The following is an 18,760-nucleotide window of genomic DNA, read 5'->3' as shown; positions in this document are numbered from 1 at the left end:
CAACCTAGTATCATTTTTGTAGTTTTTGGCAAACATGTTAGTAAGCTATTGAATCATATTGAGTTTACAATCCATTAAAAAAAAAAATCTTTCAAATAAACTGATAACCTAATTGTTTAAACTGGATTTGGTATTTATGAAGTTTATGGGAGAAGCCATTATGGGAGAACATTACAGTCATACCCACTCCCCCTTTCCAACATCAACTCTGCCGTATATGTGGTCTTTTTTTGTTAGAAAGTGGACTATCTTGCTTATATCTCCAGAGTTTATCACTATTTGATACATACCAGATGTTTTATTGCTGATACATTTTTTAAGTTGTATCTTGTTATGTGCTTTCTAGAGACCCCAAATTGGGGTGCCAAAATATACCATCCAGACAAGCTCTCTGGAGGATCTTGGGATCAGCCCAAGTCTTTGGTCTTAGTGGAGGAATAATGAGGTGAGATTCATGTGGATGGTCAAAACATGGAGCCCGTTTATTTCAAATTCTCTCACCCTTATATACCCTAATAACCTTATATAACCAAAGCAACACTGTGCATGTGCTAACTGTATACTGCATGCATAGGACCACATAAACAACTTGCTATTGTGTGAAGGTGACTCTTTGCCACTTAGTATTATTCTGCTTCAATTACCACACAGGTTGTCACCACCCCCTAACTTCTCAGAAGGCGGGGAGCCCTTAGGAGAGATGGGGAGCCGAACCAGACATTGTGAGCAGGTTTCCTCTAGGCTGAAAATCTTATACCTTACCCAGAGTTCCCTCACTATCTGTAACCCTCTATAATATATAAATCTCCATGATTCTTTTTTTGGAGTTTTCTTGGCAAAGATACTGGAATGATATGCCATTTCTTCTCCAGTGCCATCATCTTTTAGATGAATGAATGAATGGAAGGATGGATGGAAAAAGCATAGCAAGTGCTTAATCAAGACTTTCTCATTCATTCAATCATCTATAAAATGAGGGCATTGGATTATATTGCCCTTTTTTTTGATGGCTCAAAAAAAGCACAAAACACATTGATGACAATTCCCTGTTGGTTGATTAAGTTAGACTTCATTCTTCTAGCTATTCTCCAACTTGATTATGCTCTTCCTATCCTGTAATACTTAGGATTGAATACAATCTCCATCTGGGGTCTTTCTTATAATGCAGCTATCACCTGTCTCAGTCTAAACACTATTTTTCTAATTCCATTTTGGAGCAAAGTAGTTTAGTTTAGTTTTGTTTTGTTTTAGTTTCCTCATTTTACTATTAATTTATTGAGTTTCCAATATATTCAATCCTTTAAATCTTTTCAGATGAATAATCACTGAAAGAAGGACAGCTCAATTCTCATTTATTTCCTGTAGATTATGTTCTAGAAAGTTATAAAGTTGGAGGACATTTCTGGGTCCTAATGTTGATCAGAAATGAATAGACTTCTTTAGGATGAGATCTTAAACTCTTTCTCTCTTTTTCTCCCTTTTCCTCTGTCTCCCTCAATGAAATGAGGGAGTCTTTAAATTTATGTCTAGTTGTGAGATTATATTCTGTATTGTCACATTTATTGCAGCATGAATAGCAATATTTATTTTAAAATGACTTAAATTTTAAATTTTAAAATGAAATTCAAAATGACAGAATTGCATCTTATTTTTGAGAAATATAAGTTGGGTTTTGTGTGTGTGTGTGTGTGTGGGGGGGGGCAAACAATGTGATTTCTCAGAGACTATCCACTAAAGTAGGTGAAGCCTTAGGCCTTATTTTCAATTTCCTAGAAATCATGACCTTAAATGTAACTTTTTGCCCATTATCACCCTACCCACCATATAAGGGAAAAAGTAACCACCAATCCAAATAAAGGTTTTGTATAGGGGGATATTTGGGAGGGGTTGGATAGTGCTTGTTTATTTAACTTTAACTCTCCTTCTGTGAAATCGGTCCTACTCCTTCTGGACTTACAAGGAGTGGGGACTGCCTGCTTCTCTGGAGATTCTAATAAAACCTTCCTACCTTTACTTTGAGAGATCTCCAAGTAGTCATTTTGGGTTAGGGTCTTCGTATCCCACACAGTTTAAAAATGCTTTTGGACTATGGAAACTATATTTGAGGGGTAATGATTTTGGAGGCATGAATGGGATACTGAGCTATCCTTGCCTAACCATTTTAATATTGTATGCTAGGTTTTGAAGCAGAGATAATCTGGATAAAAACAATTATAATTAATATATCTTAAAGCATCTCTTCTTTTGTCTCTTTATCATCAGAGACTCTGCTTAGTTTTGTATCCTTGAACATCATACCTCCTTTAAAATAAACTGAACATCTGAAATTCGTCATTGAAAGTATGAAGAATGACTTAAGTTTTGATACTCTACACTTTTTCAACTCATCCTCAGTTGGCTGATCTGAGGACTGAAGAGTGGATCCAAAGCTGTAACCTTCCTAGTAACTTTGTTTTCCATCAATTGCTCAATTTAGCTTCCACTCTAAAAAAGAAAATACCTTTCTTGTCCTGTCGATTTGCTCCACACCCCAGGATGAGTGAATCACCTGAAATCTCCTTATCATGTTTGATTGACTCAATTTTTGATACTAAGCATCTTCTTAGCTAGGTGGTGCTGGGTCTGGAGTTTGGAAAACCTGAGTTCAAATAGGACCTTAGACACTTAACTAGCTGTTTGAATCTAGGTAAACCACCAACTCCTCTTTGCCTCAGTTTCTTCATCTGTAAAATGAGTTGGGGAAAGAAATGGCAAAACACTTCAGTATCTCTGCCAAGAAAACTGTCACATGAGGTCATGTAGAGTTGGACATGATTGAAAAATATCTGAACTGAATTTTTTCAGCACCTTAATTAGCTTTACCTTTCAATTGGAGGGCTGAAGGTTGGAGCATTAAACTTTTCCCAATACATTTCTTTTAGAAAAATCTAATTCTTCATTTTCAATCAGCAACTCTGCTTGAATTAGTCTCCACAAAAATCATGACATCCCCTCCCATCTCCCTCCTTCTCTCACTCCCCACCTCACCTGATTTTTTATGTATTGTCTTCTCCCATTGCAGTGACCATCTTTGTTTTTCTTAAGTGTATCCCTAGTGCTTAGCAAAGTTCCTCACACACAGTAAGTGCGCAATAAATGTTTGTAGGATTTTACTGAATTTAAATGGGTAGGATAAAAAGTATACAGGTATTTGAAAAGCTATAATGAGCAAGATATAGATCAGGGAGATTGAAGATGATCCTAGATAAAGTGGGAGACTTTGGCCATTCATGAGGAAAAAAATCTCAAGTCAGGTGAGGTCACTCTAGTTTGTTAATTAATTGTTTAATCAACATTGATATATCATTTTTGTTTATGTTCTCAGTTTGACTGAGGCAATGCCAAATTAGTGATTAAGACAAGGGAAGAAATGATGCAAAGAATGGTCTCTTTACCTAGTTTAAAAAAAAAAAAAAAGCAATCTTGAAGAGGAAGACCCTCAAAGTTTCTGGCAAAAACCAAAACAATTGCTGTTTACATTTACTTTGAGCCAATCGGGGCTCAAACAATGACCAAATAGGGCTTGGGCTGGGAGCCATTGTTGGTCAATCAATGAGAGCCAGAGTGAGATGAGTTTAAGACTTGGTCCTTAAGAAAAAAATCTCCAGCATAGCCCTCTCTTCTTTAAATTCAATTCACTGACTTGTCATGTCATTGCCTCCCTGATGTCATGGTCCTCTTTCAGAACAAAGGACAAACAGCCTCTGGATGTAGCGTAGTTGTTCCACTGGTGACCCAACAGGAATTGGTCATTTGGGCAACACAGATCCTTTCTTTGCTTTTCTTCTCTTTTCTTTTCTTTTTTATCTTCTTTTCCCTTTATCCACATAAGGTATCATATTCATATATACACATAAACAAATATTACATCTATCTACCTATATGTATACATCTCTGTCTCTGTCTCTGTGTGTATACATGTATATATACATACATACATATATAGGTAAAAGAGGCCATTCTCTGCCTCATTTTTTCTAGCTTTAATCTTAAGTGTAAGATTAGCTTAGTTTAGTGATAGCTTTAATCAATGATTTGAGTATTACCTCAATCAAAGTGAGATCTATTAAATACCTTAGGTTAAAAAGCTCAAAGTCTCCTATTACATCCAGGCCATTTGCAGTTGTCTTGGTCTATACCTGGCCACCAGACCTAGATAGCTCTGGAGGGGAAAGTGAGGCAGGTGACCTTGCCCAGTCATACCCCACTTAAATCCAATTCACTTGCCCAGCTCACAATATATCAGGATTTTATAGATCATCTAATTCAGATTATGTGGTGTTGTCTTCCTATATTGTTATTTTCATTTTGGATGACTAAATTTGATGATAAAGTGTGTATACATTTTAGTTAAATATTTATAATGTTCCAAATGGACACCTATCATTTTACTTGTTAAATAAAATTTTCCTGATGTGGCAGTTTCAGAATAGTGATTAAATCAAAATTGTCTGATTTCAAGATTGCATTATGACTATATTCAGTAGAAACTTAAAATTCCTTTTACAAATACTCTCCTGATCTCAGACACAAAGATAATGGACATAGTTTACTTGTTTGTCCATTTAATGCACACCCTGCTGTCACTTTATGGACACCTAGGATTTTATGAAACTATCTGCAGCCCCAGCACATTGGACATTTCCTGAGATCCAATATCACATGATCTCTAAGCTTCATTTGCCCAGGACCATTCATCCCTTTGAAGGTGTATCTGTTCTTGATACCTATGGGTCCAATTCTTCTGTCATATGTTGACTGGATAGCTTAAGAAGCAATTTAGGAATCTGTGGAAAGACAAGAATCACATAAATGTCAAGTGATCTCATTTTTAGTCTTCTCACAAGGGCAATATTCATGCACTTCAGAAGGTAGGCTGAAAAGGGACTTAAATTCTCTTTATAAAAATGACCATAACAACTAAATTTTGGGGGACAACTTGGAAAGTCACGATTCTACAGGTCCTATCAAATAGCTTTATTGGGGCTTGCATCTTCTCTTCTTTAATATGAATGTTGCATACATATTTATAACTCTGCAGTAAAAGTAAACTTTATTACCATGAAAACATTGAAATAATTCAGGGCACTACATTTTATAGAGCAAGTAGAAGCTACAGTATTCAGCAATATAAATGTAACAGGGATATGAGTCTTGGCTATTGTGACTAGGGTAAGCTATAAATCTAGAGCAAATGTATAGGTCCCTGAAGAGAAGTGAAGCTTACCACATGGGAAAGTTTCCTTGGCTATCTATGAGTCTGACTGTGAGTCCTTTCTGCATTATTTCTGGAGTGTAATAATATGCCTGCTTTACCTTCTATGCCCTGTTAGCTTGATGCTTGCATCAAGGGGCATGTATAGAAGAGCTTAACACAAGTTATATTTTCAGGGCAATTCTCAATTAAGGATATAAAACAAAGAATCTGATCATTGAGATGCTTCCAAGACAGGGTTTGTGCCCAGATTCTGACAAAGGGTTCCGTGTATGTCTTCAATCAACAGAATGGGAATGAAGAACAGCAGGGATATAATGGAGATGCAGAAGAACAGTTAATTCCTTGAACATATTTCTGGTTGCAGAGTTGGAGACTGAGGCCGGGGACCATATTAGTAAATGCCCTGGGATTTACAATCAAAATACTGGAATGCAACACAGTATTCTATGACAACTCTATGTCTGAATCAGAATGCCTAAGGAAGTATCAACACGAACAATATTCATAACGCTTCTGGGAATCTCAAAGGCTGGTATATACATGAAACTTTTCCTGAGTTCCTTGACTTATCCTATATACTAGTACCTCCTCCTCCTCCTAGCAAGGAGCAAGGAAGGAAATAAGTATCTGTTGATGTGCCAGACGCTGTGCTAAGTGCTTTACAAATATTATCTCCTTTGATCCTCAGAAAGCCTGAGAAGTGGGTGCCATTATTATTCCCATTTTACAGTTGAGGAAATTGGGGCATAGGCATTAAGTGACTTGTCCAGAATCACATAGTTGGTGTTTAAGGCCAGATTTGAATTTAAGTCTAACTATTTTGTGTATTTATATATGATATATGTATATATATGTATATATATATAAACACACATATATGTATACATACATATATTGTGTATCTTTGGATCTATCATGTGTTTGTATGTGTGTGTGAGGTGTCTATATATCTCTATCTTCTATCTCTACTAGTAGACCATAAGAGGGAGGGACTATTCCACTTTTGTCATTATATCCCCAACTCCTGACACCGTTTGCCATATAGTACAAAAAAATTTTCTCACAAAGCACATAGTAGGGTGCTTAATACCAAGGTATTGTTGTTGTTGTTGTTGTTGTTGTTTTTATTGATTTTTGTGTATAAGCACCTTATACTCAGGTAATTATGCTTTGAATATGAGCAGCCTTGTGTAAGGGAGCCCGACCAAGTTAGGTGAATCGGAAACCACACTTCCAATCACTCTTAACCTATGGAGTCATCCATAAGCCCTGTACAATTTAGTATAATATAATGTGCTCCTAGAGAAACTAGCTTTTTTTAAAGAGTTTCCAGTGGTATGAAAGAATGAAATACAGTTTTAGAGAGGGCAACAGAGAACTAGTTGTCTAAAACAAAATGCTTCAGCAGACCTCTCTCATTTCTCACTGACCTCTTGCTGGCTGCCTTGGACACGGAGACACTCCCCCTGGTCTTCTGAAGTGCCAGTGGTCCAGAAATTCATTTCTCTCTGACTTTGGAATGTGTTTTTGTACTCAGATGGTGTTTGGGTACAACCGGGTGTGTCTCCTGTCCTGGGAATTCATAACAAGACTTGAAACAAAATTATCAGTGCCACACTGTGAAAACCCAACCAGGAAAAAGCTGGAAAGCTATACGGTTTCATTGAGTTGCCCACCAGCTCATTTTTTTTTTTCTTTCTTCTTAAGTCTTGACACTTAGATGAAATGCGAACTCCGCATCCTCATACCTCAGTGGGGACAGACAATATGAACTCTCTGCTTGACTGATGAACAGCAATGAAGGCTTTGAGGATGACTCTGCAGACTCCCAGGCTAGTTGGTTGGCTCATGACTTGTTGGGAGAGGTGGGCAGAGAAGTAATTAAGTGTGTTTAAAGGCAGTCTTTTTGGGTAGCTGAGCTGGAACTGGGGGAAGAAAGACTATGTATGACTCAGGAGGAAACTCCAAACTGCTGCGGGCTGGATTAAGAGCAAATCAGTAGGAGGTGAGAAAGTCAAGTGGAGGGCTTTTAAAAATGCCAGTAATCTGCCAAGTGGATGATCAAAGCAGGTTATAAATATCTAAAGGAACAATGAATTCATTTAGGAAAGTTATTTTTTAGAAAAAAAGATGAGTCATAAAGCATGGAAAGCATGTTAGATTTGGAGTCAGGACCTGTAAAATGAAGGGGGTAAAATTGTTATGCCCTGAATAAAATTATTATGTCCACTCCTTCCCTTCCTTGCCATTAAGACTGGAAATTGAGTTTTACATGTCATTGTGATACAGTGAAGGATAGAAAAGAAAAACAATATCCAGGTGCTCGCCACCGTGACTCCATCCTTGTCCAAAACTACCCTGGAATAGAATTGTTATTTTGTCTCTTGCCTAAATACCTAAGTTATAGTCCCTATGTATCTAAGAATGGTCTTACTCCCTTCTCTGACAGGAACTGAACCAGAATTCAAGACTGTAAAATACTAGGTTGACTCCTTTCTTTCAACTCTCTGTCTCTCTCTCTCTGTCTCTCTGTCTCTCTGTCTGTCTGTCTGTCTCTCTCTCTCTCTGTGTCTCTCTCTCAAGTAAAGACAATAGCTGAAAAATGTTAGACTAATTGCCTTCTCAGCTTCTGTATCCTGCTTACAAATGCTAATTAGCTAAAAACCCTATATAAGTTCCCTGCCTCAGTTCCTCAGGGCCAAATGATTTTTAACATGACTTCCCTTGGGTGCTAGTGTAAACTCTCCACATTAAAAGATTAAAAACCAATCTCTGTCTTGCCTCAGTTTCTCTAGCATTAAACATTTAATGTTTAATTCGGTCTTAAAATATTTGATGTTATGACTATTGGATTTGATTTCAGTAGGGGAAAATAGAAACCCATTATTATTGCACTGACTTCTTTGGGGAAATAAAAATTCTCAATGATTGGTGCTCATCCTTTTTAAATGTCAATATTCTTTTTTAAAATCATTTTTAAAATTCAACAAATATTTATGAAGTACAAGAAATTATGCTAGGTTAATAGATAAAAATTAAATAGTATCCATCCTCAAAGAATTAATATTCTATTAAAGCAATAGAAATCTTTTAAAAATGTCTTATTTACTTCCTATCTTAGGAAACAGTTTGCCAAGTATAACATAATCTTTCCTTAATAATTTAGAGTCATAGTGACAATCATTATTGTACCATGTTATCATACAATGATGCCCTCAGAGTTTAGTGTAGGATATAGGGCTATTTGTCTCTACACTATAAATGTCCTCCGGGTGCTGGGCTTTGAGAGTTTTATCCTCCATAACTGTGAGCTATCACTTCTTCCTGCATTGTCTCACTGTGAAATTCCAGTCAAGACAATGATGGGAAACTTCTTGCATTGTACTAATTACTAAAAGTCCACTTTCTTCCCTGCCAAATACTTTTTGGATTTAAAGTTGCAGAAAACAGGTAAGAAAACTTGTCAGAAAAATCTCTAAAATAAGAGGCAGTAGGCTCCCATGAAGACCTGAGGACTAGGGAAATTAGATGGATTTTGATCATTGGACTTTTTGGTTTTTCCTTTGATGCTAGTCTCTCTTTTAAAAACTTTCAGATTCTCAGATGTATCCTAAGTGGCTGAGACTGCCAAAAACTTACATGCTAGAAAAGTGGAAAGTTATTGCAGTGTAAGGAAATATTTCATATGTCTTTTGAGAGAGCACCTCTTATAAAATAGTACCCTATCTACAATGACCAAAATTTTCACTGGTTCTACAGAATGAAAATCAAAAGGTAATATTTGTACTTGTTTCACTGTATTTGTTTATTCACCTATCTTTCTGTCTGGTCTAAATCTATCTTGTCTATCTTTTTATCATCTTTCTTGTCTATTATTTATCTTGTTTGTGTATCTATAATTCATCTTGTCTATCTGCCTATCTATCAATCGATGTTTGTTTATCTATCTTTCTACCATATCTATCATATCATATCTGTCTATATCTATCTACCATCTATATTGCCTCTCTATCTTATCTATCTTGCCTGCCAATATATCTATCATCTATCTATATCTATCTATTAATTTATCATCTATCAATCTAACCTTCTATCTACCTATGTATCTATGTATCCATCATCTATCTTGTCTACTTATCTATTTACCCAATATGTCTACTTAGTCTATCTATCAATCTGTCATTCTATCTCTCTAAATACCTATTTATGATCTAGCTTGTCTATCTATCTATTTATACAGTATGTCTCTCTAGTCTGTCTGTCTATTAATGTATTTGTCTGCCTATTTATTCAGTCTACCAATCTAGTCTGTTTATCTATCTATCTATCTATCTATCTATCTATCTATCTATCTATCTATCTATCTATCTATCTATCTATCATCTATCCTTTCTCTCCCTCTCCCCATTCTCTTTCCCTCTTCTTCTCTCTCTATTGTAAGAAAAAGCTTTAGGATATAGTTAAATCTTAGTCTTTTGGATGACATGCTGCTATTTTCTCTAAGTGGAAAACATTTCCTGTCCTGGCAATCAGATGGCTTGTTGATCCAATCAATGTCTCCCAAAACTAACTACCATAATGCAGCCTATTATTAGTGCTAAATCTGAAATAATTCTAGTTTTACATTTGACTAAACACTTCGATTTCAGTTTAAACAGGTCTAGAGAATTACAGTTAAAATATGAGATTATAATTAATCTTATGACTGTGCTTTTTTGAGTTTTGATCATCTCTGAAACAAACAAAAATAAATTAAAATAAAGGCACTGATCCTGGAATTTGCCTATTTTAAAATGAGTAAAATAAAACAAAATATTATAAATATTAGTATCATGCTCCAAACTATTTCATACAGAATTTGACAATCCTAATAAATCTCAAATATTTTAAAACTTACATATCTTTATAGGAGCAACTAAGTAGAGAAGTAGATAGAATATTAGGTCTGGAGAAAGGAAGATTTCTCTTCCTGAGTTCAAATTTGACCTTAGACACTATCTCTGTGAGTCTGGGCAAGTTATTTCATGCTGTTTGCCTCACTTTCCTCATATGTAAAATAAAGATTGTGTGGGATAGCTATGACTCTTACCCAAACTAAAATCAGAGACTCTCAAAGTAGAAAAAAAAAAAAAAAAAGATTTATTACATTCTCATGAGGAAGGGCAACTTTCAACTGACAAGGTGTCATCAGGAAAGGAGTACAAAGCACAAACTGTAAAACACAAGATTATATAGACTCTAACACCACTGGGAAACTGAGTCAGAAGGATTACACCTTAAGCAGAGACCAAGGTTGTCTTCCCAGCTCTTACCCAGATATTAATCTCTACCTGTAACAATTCAAGATCTCATTCCTCTGAATAGCTTGTGGCATATTTCTTTCAGATGGTGGATTACTGGCTTGATGATCCATCAGATAATCATACCTGAATTCAAAACTCCAAATAATATCAGTTATGGTTCCAATAGATTTTATCTCAAATAGCAAATTTCATTAATCAAAGCTTCAGGTGAATTTAGCTCTCAAGGCTCACATACCCTAAATAAATATTGACTATAATCTTACATTGATAAAAGTTAAGATATTCACCCTAGAAAGTTCACAGTTTATCTTTGTATCTAAGTAGATGGTTTTAAAATTAACATTACACAAATCATTTTACTTTAATATGCTCAATAATCAATCTATATCAAAACATGTTCAGGTTTTATCTATGTTCAAAAGGACAAAGACGAAAATCCCTGTTTTCAGTTTCTCACTAAACAATGGGAACAGCTGTAAGATGTCTCAATACACCCAATTAAAACTCATATAGACTATAGACTATAGAAATAGGTAGGACTGTCCTGATTTCACATTAAAGAGTCATATCTGAATTATCATTAGTAATCTCTTCATAAAAATGTTAATTCAACTTCCTTCAATCTAGAAGTCCCTATAAATAATAGGTACAACATCAATATTGTTAAAATTCCTCTAAGTACAATTAAATTATCTTCCCATTCCTAATTGTTCTGGTGCAGGTCAATTTAAGAGGTTATAAATTACTCTTAACAGCCCATTCTTGGGGTTCCTCCAGAGGTCCTTTAATCATAGTGTTCTCAGCCTCTGGCCTATAGTCTCTGTCATCTTGGAATAGCCTACCCCAAAGGTGTTATCTGGGCCAGCAATCCTTGTTTCCTAAGGGCTAAAAGGAATGAGGACACTGCCAGTATATAATTTCTTAAAAATTTATCCTTTGTTTCAAAAGAGGATATTACTCTTTCTCCTCCCTAATAAAGTAAACTAAACAGCATCTCATACAGGAAAGGTCCCACATCACTTCTGGGGACAATTCTAATTCTTTAACAACATAAACATTTAACAATACTTTAACAAAATACTTTAACAATACTTTAACAAAATTTTAACAATAAACATTTAGCCCAATGCAATTTAGTAATCCATTTCTTAAGAACTTAATTCATTCTTTCCACTTTTCCTAATGAGGGCAGATGCCCAGGTGTATGGAATTGCCATTCAATTTGCAATCCCTCCCCATTATTTCTTATAACACCTTAGAAGTAAAGTATGTGCCATTATCAGAATCTTTAGTCTCTATCAATCTATACTTAGGTCACAATTTGTTCTAATGTTACTCCACTAGCCCCTCTTAAGGCAATAGAGCTTAGAGGGAAAACTTCCACCCAGCCTATCAAATGGTCCATTATAACCAGTAAATATGTCAATTTTCCCACTGATGTCATTTTAATAAAACCTAACTTGAATATCCTTCCTCTGGAGGGATACTCCTCAATACCTTCTTATTTATCTTTAGACATATTATATATCTTTCAGATACAATTTGTTTTGAAATAACTCATATTCTTATGCCAAATTTATTTATTTGTTAAAGGGAGAAAGCAAACATTAAGATTCAGAGTATAGGTAATATCTAAATAACTGGATCAGATTTCACAGAATTTATACCACATAACAGTATTTAATAATTTTCTTTTTGTCCTTCCTTTTAAATTTTTGTACTTCCTCTTCATTCTTCCTAAGGGGATATCTTCTGGGATAGGTTTTTGGAGCCAACTACTTTAGATTATTCCTGTCTCATGCCTCTTTGATGGAGGATTCACCAGATCTTACTAAAGGGAAATAGGATCCCTCTTATAGACTCTAACTACTTAATGTCTCCCAATCTCAATCCCAGGCACCCAGGTGGCTCACCAGTTCTTGTCAAAAGGAAAGTACTCTTATGAACTTAGAGTCTTTTCCCCCTCCCCTGACCAGTTTTTTGTCTTCTTGGGTTGTGCATTACTTACATTGACTGTAAACGTTTCTCCACTGGGTTATTTCCTGAGCTGAATTAAACCTCTATCTTTGCTAGCCCACTTACTTCTGTTTTTGCTTTCTCCAAGTATCTCTCTTTGGGAATTCACCTGACTGGAGGTGAGAGTTCTGAACCCAGTCCAAGGACCACCAGAGAACTCTCCAGAGTGTGACTGCCCAAAGATTTGGAACGGGAGAGATCCTTCACAAACAGGAAATATCCCAGATGAGCCACCAAAACTATATGGGACAGCTATGACCTCTACCTAAATTAAAATCAGAGATTATCAAAGTAGAAAAGCAAAAAAGGATTTGTTACAATCTGGAGAGAAAGTGCAACTCCCAACAGACAAGATGTCATCAGTAAAGAAGTGCAAAGTACAAACTGCAAAACACAAGATTATATAGACCCTAACACAGAAGACTTCTCCCTACATTTTCTGGACCTTCTTCCCATTAGTCTGGACTCCCATTCTGTCATGAAAATCTACCCTAGAGACAAAGAATATTAGTCAATAACATACTCTTTACTGTATTAGGTACTTAAATGCTAATGAAAAGATCAGGGATGGGCAGAGCAGAAGGAAAATGGAAGTGTATAACTTGAACATCTGCAGCTTTTAGCTATATTGTTCAACTTGTTATTTCAAAGTCTTAAGTCACAATTAGAACTTAGGTTGAGGCCACATTTTTATGAGAGTTCTTCATTCAGTTCATCCCATTCAAGATGAAGAAGGAAATAGTCAAACCATTCCAGGACTCTGCCAAGAAAACCCCAAATGGAGTTTAGAAGAGTTGATCAGTATTGGAAAATGAAACAACCTTGGGACAACATAACTAATAATATCACACATATCTACTGGTTAAACTTCTATCAAATTTAATTGTATAAATATTTTCTTGAATTTGCTCCACTCTTATCTTTGCCTCTAGGATTCTTTGGTTTCTTTAAAAGCTCAAAGAAGATGTCATGTCCCATAGAACACAGTTTCTTAATTTTTTCCACTCACGTTCTCTTTTAACCAAGAAATTTTTATGTGACATTGGGCATGTGGGAATAGAAATAGGTTTACTGATAACTCATAATTTTGCAATTGTTACATTCAGTTATGAGACCCCTATATGGGATTAATCCCACAGTTTAAGAAACTGGGCTAAAGAAAGTCTATTCTGATTGTCCTCTTTGCTAATAGCACTCCCCTAGGAAATACATGGCATTTACTTTAATTTTTTGATCATGTGTGATTTTTCCAGTAATAAAATATTAGCTCTTGGAGGCCATGTGCTATTTTTGAAGATCTTTGTATACATAACACGAAGCACAAAGTTAGCCACAGAATAGGAACTTAATACATGCTTGTTGAATGAAGGAACAGAGCTATAAATTTTGAGAGAAAAGGTCTATGAATTATGAATGCAAGGAGAGATTTGATCAGGGCTTCTCTGACCAATTGAGTTCTCTGATCCAGTAGTTGAAATTAAGGGTATTAAACTTTGAATGATTTATTTTCATATGAAAAGGCAAGGAAACTTGGATAGAAGTATTGGCAGGCATTTTTGATTAAAGGCATGGATAACTTTTGTGCCTTTTGTCCACCCACTCATTTAGGAGATTATCTCTGTAAAGCCTGAAAATATAAAAACTGAGAAAAGTCTGGTTTTGGAAGAATTCAACTTTTAAAGATATTCTTGTTCTTAAGGGTTCTTCCCTTTTACTTGGTGGGGGTAGCAGGAGAGATGGAAAGAGAATTTCTCTAACTTTGGTATCTTGCAACAGAAGCATAGGGTAATAGGAGACATGTGCTTATATGCAGCCTGAGAGGATTTTAAATCCATGGTTGATGTAAGAAACAAAATAATCTTATCAAAAACTCCACTAATGCATTGATGAATGCAGGAAAGATTTGTTTGATATTATTGCAAGAATGGGTGTCTAGGTGAGTAAACATAATTTTGAAACTTCAAAGACAGCATTTTATTTCCTATCCTGAAGCACAAGTCCCTCCCCTGATTTCCCATTCATTGGATATTACAGAAGTTACCGGACATAAATCTCTGTCCCTCATTACATTTGTAGTCAGTCCCTGCCTCAAAGCATCTTCTATTAGAAGGGAGAAGGTAGCAGAGGAGGGCTAAAAGCAAAGAACAAATTATCTTTTCAAATTTCAGGTCACTACCCCTGATTACAAAAGGCAGTCCCTGCCCCCAAAGAGCTTACATTCCTTTGGGGGAAGATAAAATTCTATCTTTGATTATGACTTGATGTCCATGTGGGTTTCAATTTTCTAATTTATTTCATTTCTCCAATTTAATTTTCATAACCAAAATGCCCATCCATTTCTCACAGTAGACATAGTCATAAAACAGAAGCATTTCTTTTGTTAAATCTCAGGAAGGGAGGGAGGGTTAAGTAGCTGCTAAAAGCTGTTATACTGACAGAAAGGGAACAAGTAAAAGAGAGGGGAGAAACTTAAGTAGCAGAATTGCCTGATGTAAAGCAATCTCTCTGGAACTTGCAATTGTACCCATCTCAGTAAGCCCTGAAGGCATCACTATCTGATGGCTTCATGTTCATAATGGTGACCTCAAGTCAGCAAGAAAAGATTAAATGGTGTTCAGATAGTGCTCAAAACAGCAAGAAATGTGAAACAAAACTCTTTTTTTTCTTAAAAAAAAAAAGGGTTCTATCATAATTTTATTTATTTATTTTTACAATAGCTTTTTATTTTCAAAATATATGCAAAGATAGTTTTCAAAATTCACCCTTGTAAAATCTTATGTTCCAAATGTTTCTTCCTCCCTTCCCTCCAACTTATCCCCTAGACAAGAAGTAATTCAATGTAGGTTGAACGTGTGCAATCTTCTATACATATTTCTATATTTATCATGCTGCAAGAGAAAAAGCAGATCACAAGGGAAAAAATGAGAAAGAAAAAAGAAGTAAGCAAATAGCAACAACAAAAACAAAAGGGTAAAATACCATGTTGTGATTCACATTCAGTTCCCACAGTCCTCTCTCAGGATGCAGATGCCTCTGTCCATTACAAGTATTTTGGAATTGGTCTGAATTACCTCATTGTTGAAAAGAGCCAATTCCCTCCCAGTTGATGATCACATAATTTTCTTGTCCCATGTACACAGACTAGCTTAACACAGCTCTTTTCTTTTTTAGGTGGGTTAAACAGAAGACATCTACAAACTCTAGTCAGAGATGTCACCTTGTCAACAAAGGTATATCGATCATGTATTCAAATCTATGGTTTTTCCAATAGTAATGTGTGGCTGTGAGAGAGTTGGACGATAATGAAAGCTGAGCACTATAGAATCAATGGTTTCAAATTAAGGTGTTGGAGATGATTTTGAGAGTACCTTGGGCAATAAAGAAATCAAGTGAATTGATGCTTAAAGAAATGAATTCAGGCTATTCACTGGAAGGTCAAATACTGAAGCTGGAGCTTAAATATTCTGGCTACATAAAGAGAAAATAATACTTATTGGAAAAGTTCCTGATTTGGGGAAAGATTGAAGCCAAAGGAGGAGATGGCAGAGGATGAAATGGATAGATAGTGTTATGGAAGCAGTGAACATGAGCATGGACAGACTTTGAGAGATAATAAATAACAGAAGGACCTGCTATGGTTCAGTTGTAGCTGAAATGACTAGACAATAACAAAAGCTTTTGGCTCTGACATTATCAATGTGACCTCATCAGAACCTCAATGGGTCTTGGTTTTCTTATTTATAAAATAGGAATATTGGACTTGATGAACTGGAAAGTCACTTCTAGCTCTACCAGACTTCATTCCTAATTGAAGCAGAGTGACAGGGCATTGATTTAAAGAACTCAAAAAGAAACCAATGCCCCAGAGCTATTGGACTCTAATCTTGATGTTGATTTGAAATATGAACTCTGCCCTGATCTGGTTTTCAGTGAAATCTGATTTTTAGTAATGCCATGGAAATTCCCCAAAGTTAGTAATATGGGGTAAAAAGAAAAAGAAAAAATCAGCACAGGGCTAAAAATAAATTTAAGTATTGTGAAATTTTATTTTGATCATCAGTCAAGTGTAGTATGAAATATCCTTTCCTTTCAATTGAAAGTTATTTGGCTGGGATTTTTCTATCTTCTTGTCATTATAATTTGTGTATTCTGTATTCAGTATTGACCTTTTTATAGGTCATTAAATGCTAATTTTGTGATAATGATGAAACATATGAAGATTAAGGGAATAAGCTAACAGAAGGGTTGGCAGTTCTGGGGACATGGAAGGCTATAAGAATGCAGAGAGGGGAAGAAGGAGAGTCCATGATAGACTGAAAGGGTAGGGGTCAAGTATAGGAGAAGGTCCAACCTAAGAAATACTCAGAAGTGAAGATATGAGATTTGAATCTAGGCATAATTGGAAAAATGAAATTGGGCATACCAGAGGTCAGGTTTAGCAGTAATTCTGAAATAAAACAGATGGATAGGAAGAAGAATATAGAAGGCTAAGCCAAGATACAGAATTTAATCATGGATTAAGAACTGGAAAGAATTTTAGGTATTCTATAATTTAAACCCCTCATTTTAAAAAGAGAAAATTGAGGCTCAGAGACTTGTCAAAGATCACACAGGTAACAAAGTGGTCAAAAAAAAAAAAAAAAAAAAAGAGGCAAGTCTTGGTAACAGGGGGAAGGTCAGGAACAAGCCAAGTTAATATCAGATCCATAGCATCAGTAACAAGAAGACTTGAATAATTGAGATAATCCTCTGTATAGCAAATGAGTTTTTAATAGGTTCTCTCCTATGGGCAGAAGCAATCTTTAGACAAGGGAAGCCAAAAGTTCACAGCTAGATAAGTAGGTACATCTGTCTGGAAGGCAGAGTGTGGTTAGATAGAAACAACATGATGGTAGAGCACCCCCAAGCACCCTAGAATTAAAGCCATAGTCTTAGGCAATCTCAAAAACATTGGTAAGCAGTTAAAAATAAATCCTGCAAGGCTGCTCCCCCATGCTTCTCTATTGCCACACTGTCACCGAAGGATACATAATTAAACTCCCCGACAAGCTGAAGAGTTAAGGGATTGGGAACTAACCCAGGGACCCAGGATGCTAATCTGAGGCACTGGGTAGACAGCATTTGTTGTTCAGTTGTGTCTGAATCTTTGTGATTCCATTTGGGGTTTTCTTGGCAGAGATGTGGGAGTGGTTTGCCATTTCCTTCTCCAGCTCATTTTACAGATAGAGAACTGAAGCAAACAGGGCAAGTGACTAGCTCAGAGTCACAAGCTAGTGAATGAATGAGACCAGATTCGAACTCAGGAATATGAACTTCAGTATTATTAGACAATAGTAGAATTCAAACAATACATAACCATCTCAGGACAAGTTTAATACAGACTGGGGAAAATTTGTGGCTTAAAAATTGAGATCATGTGGAGTGTGGATTGGGTATCAAGATGCTGGTATTAGGGATAATCAAAGACAAGACAAGAGTCAAAGCAGGTGGAATCAACAAGCTGGGTAGCAAATTAACTTTTTAATACTTTCAAGAAAAGCTTCAGGCAGAGGTCGTTCAGTACTCTGGATAGCTACTTGAGAGGGAAGATATTCTGATGGTGTCTGTCATGAGGCTGAGAACTGTTATCCTCAGATATCTTCCCTTATATCAAGGATCCCTCTGCCTCACCACTTCCACCTATGTAATTCTGGCTATTAATTATTAAGCCCTAAATATTTACAATGGGTTAGGGCTCTTTTTTTTCATGCTGTGGCATTCTGAAAGGGATTAATGTCAATGAGGAACAGAGAAATATGTAGTTCAATTAGGCATGAACTTGGTAGATAATGATTTGCATAATAATTCTAGAGTTCTTATTTATCAAGCTTGAGATCAATGTACCCAGTAAGGTTGTGTCAACAACAATAGCTAACATTCATATGGTACTTACTATATGCCAGGAATGGCACCCTGTGCTTTACTGTAATTATCTCAAGTGATCCTCACAACAATCCTGGGAAGTAAATGCTATTATTGTCCCCATTTTATAGATGAGGAAACTGAAGCAAACCAAAATTAAGTGACTTGCTCAGATCACCCAGCAAGTCAGTGTCTGAAGCTGGATTTGTCAAGAGTTTTCATAGTGTCTGACCCAGTCTTCTTCGGTATCCATTTTGACTGTCACATGGCTCATAATGATAGT

Source organism: Sminthopsis crassicaudata, chromosome 5 (assembly GCF_048593235.1).
Source record: "Sminthopsis crassicaudata isolate SCR6 chromosome 5, ASM4859323v1, whole genome shotgun sequence".
NCBI classification, from domain to species: domain Eukaryota; kingdom Metazoa; phylum Chordata; class Mammalia; order Dasyuromorphia; family Dasyuridae; genus Sminthopsis; species Sminthopsis crassicaudata.
This window is presented reverse-complemented; position numbering follows the sequence as displayed.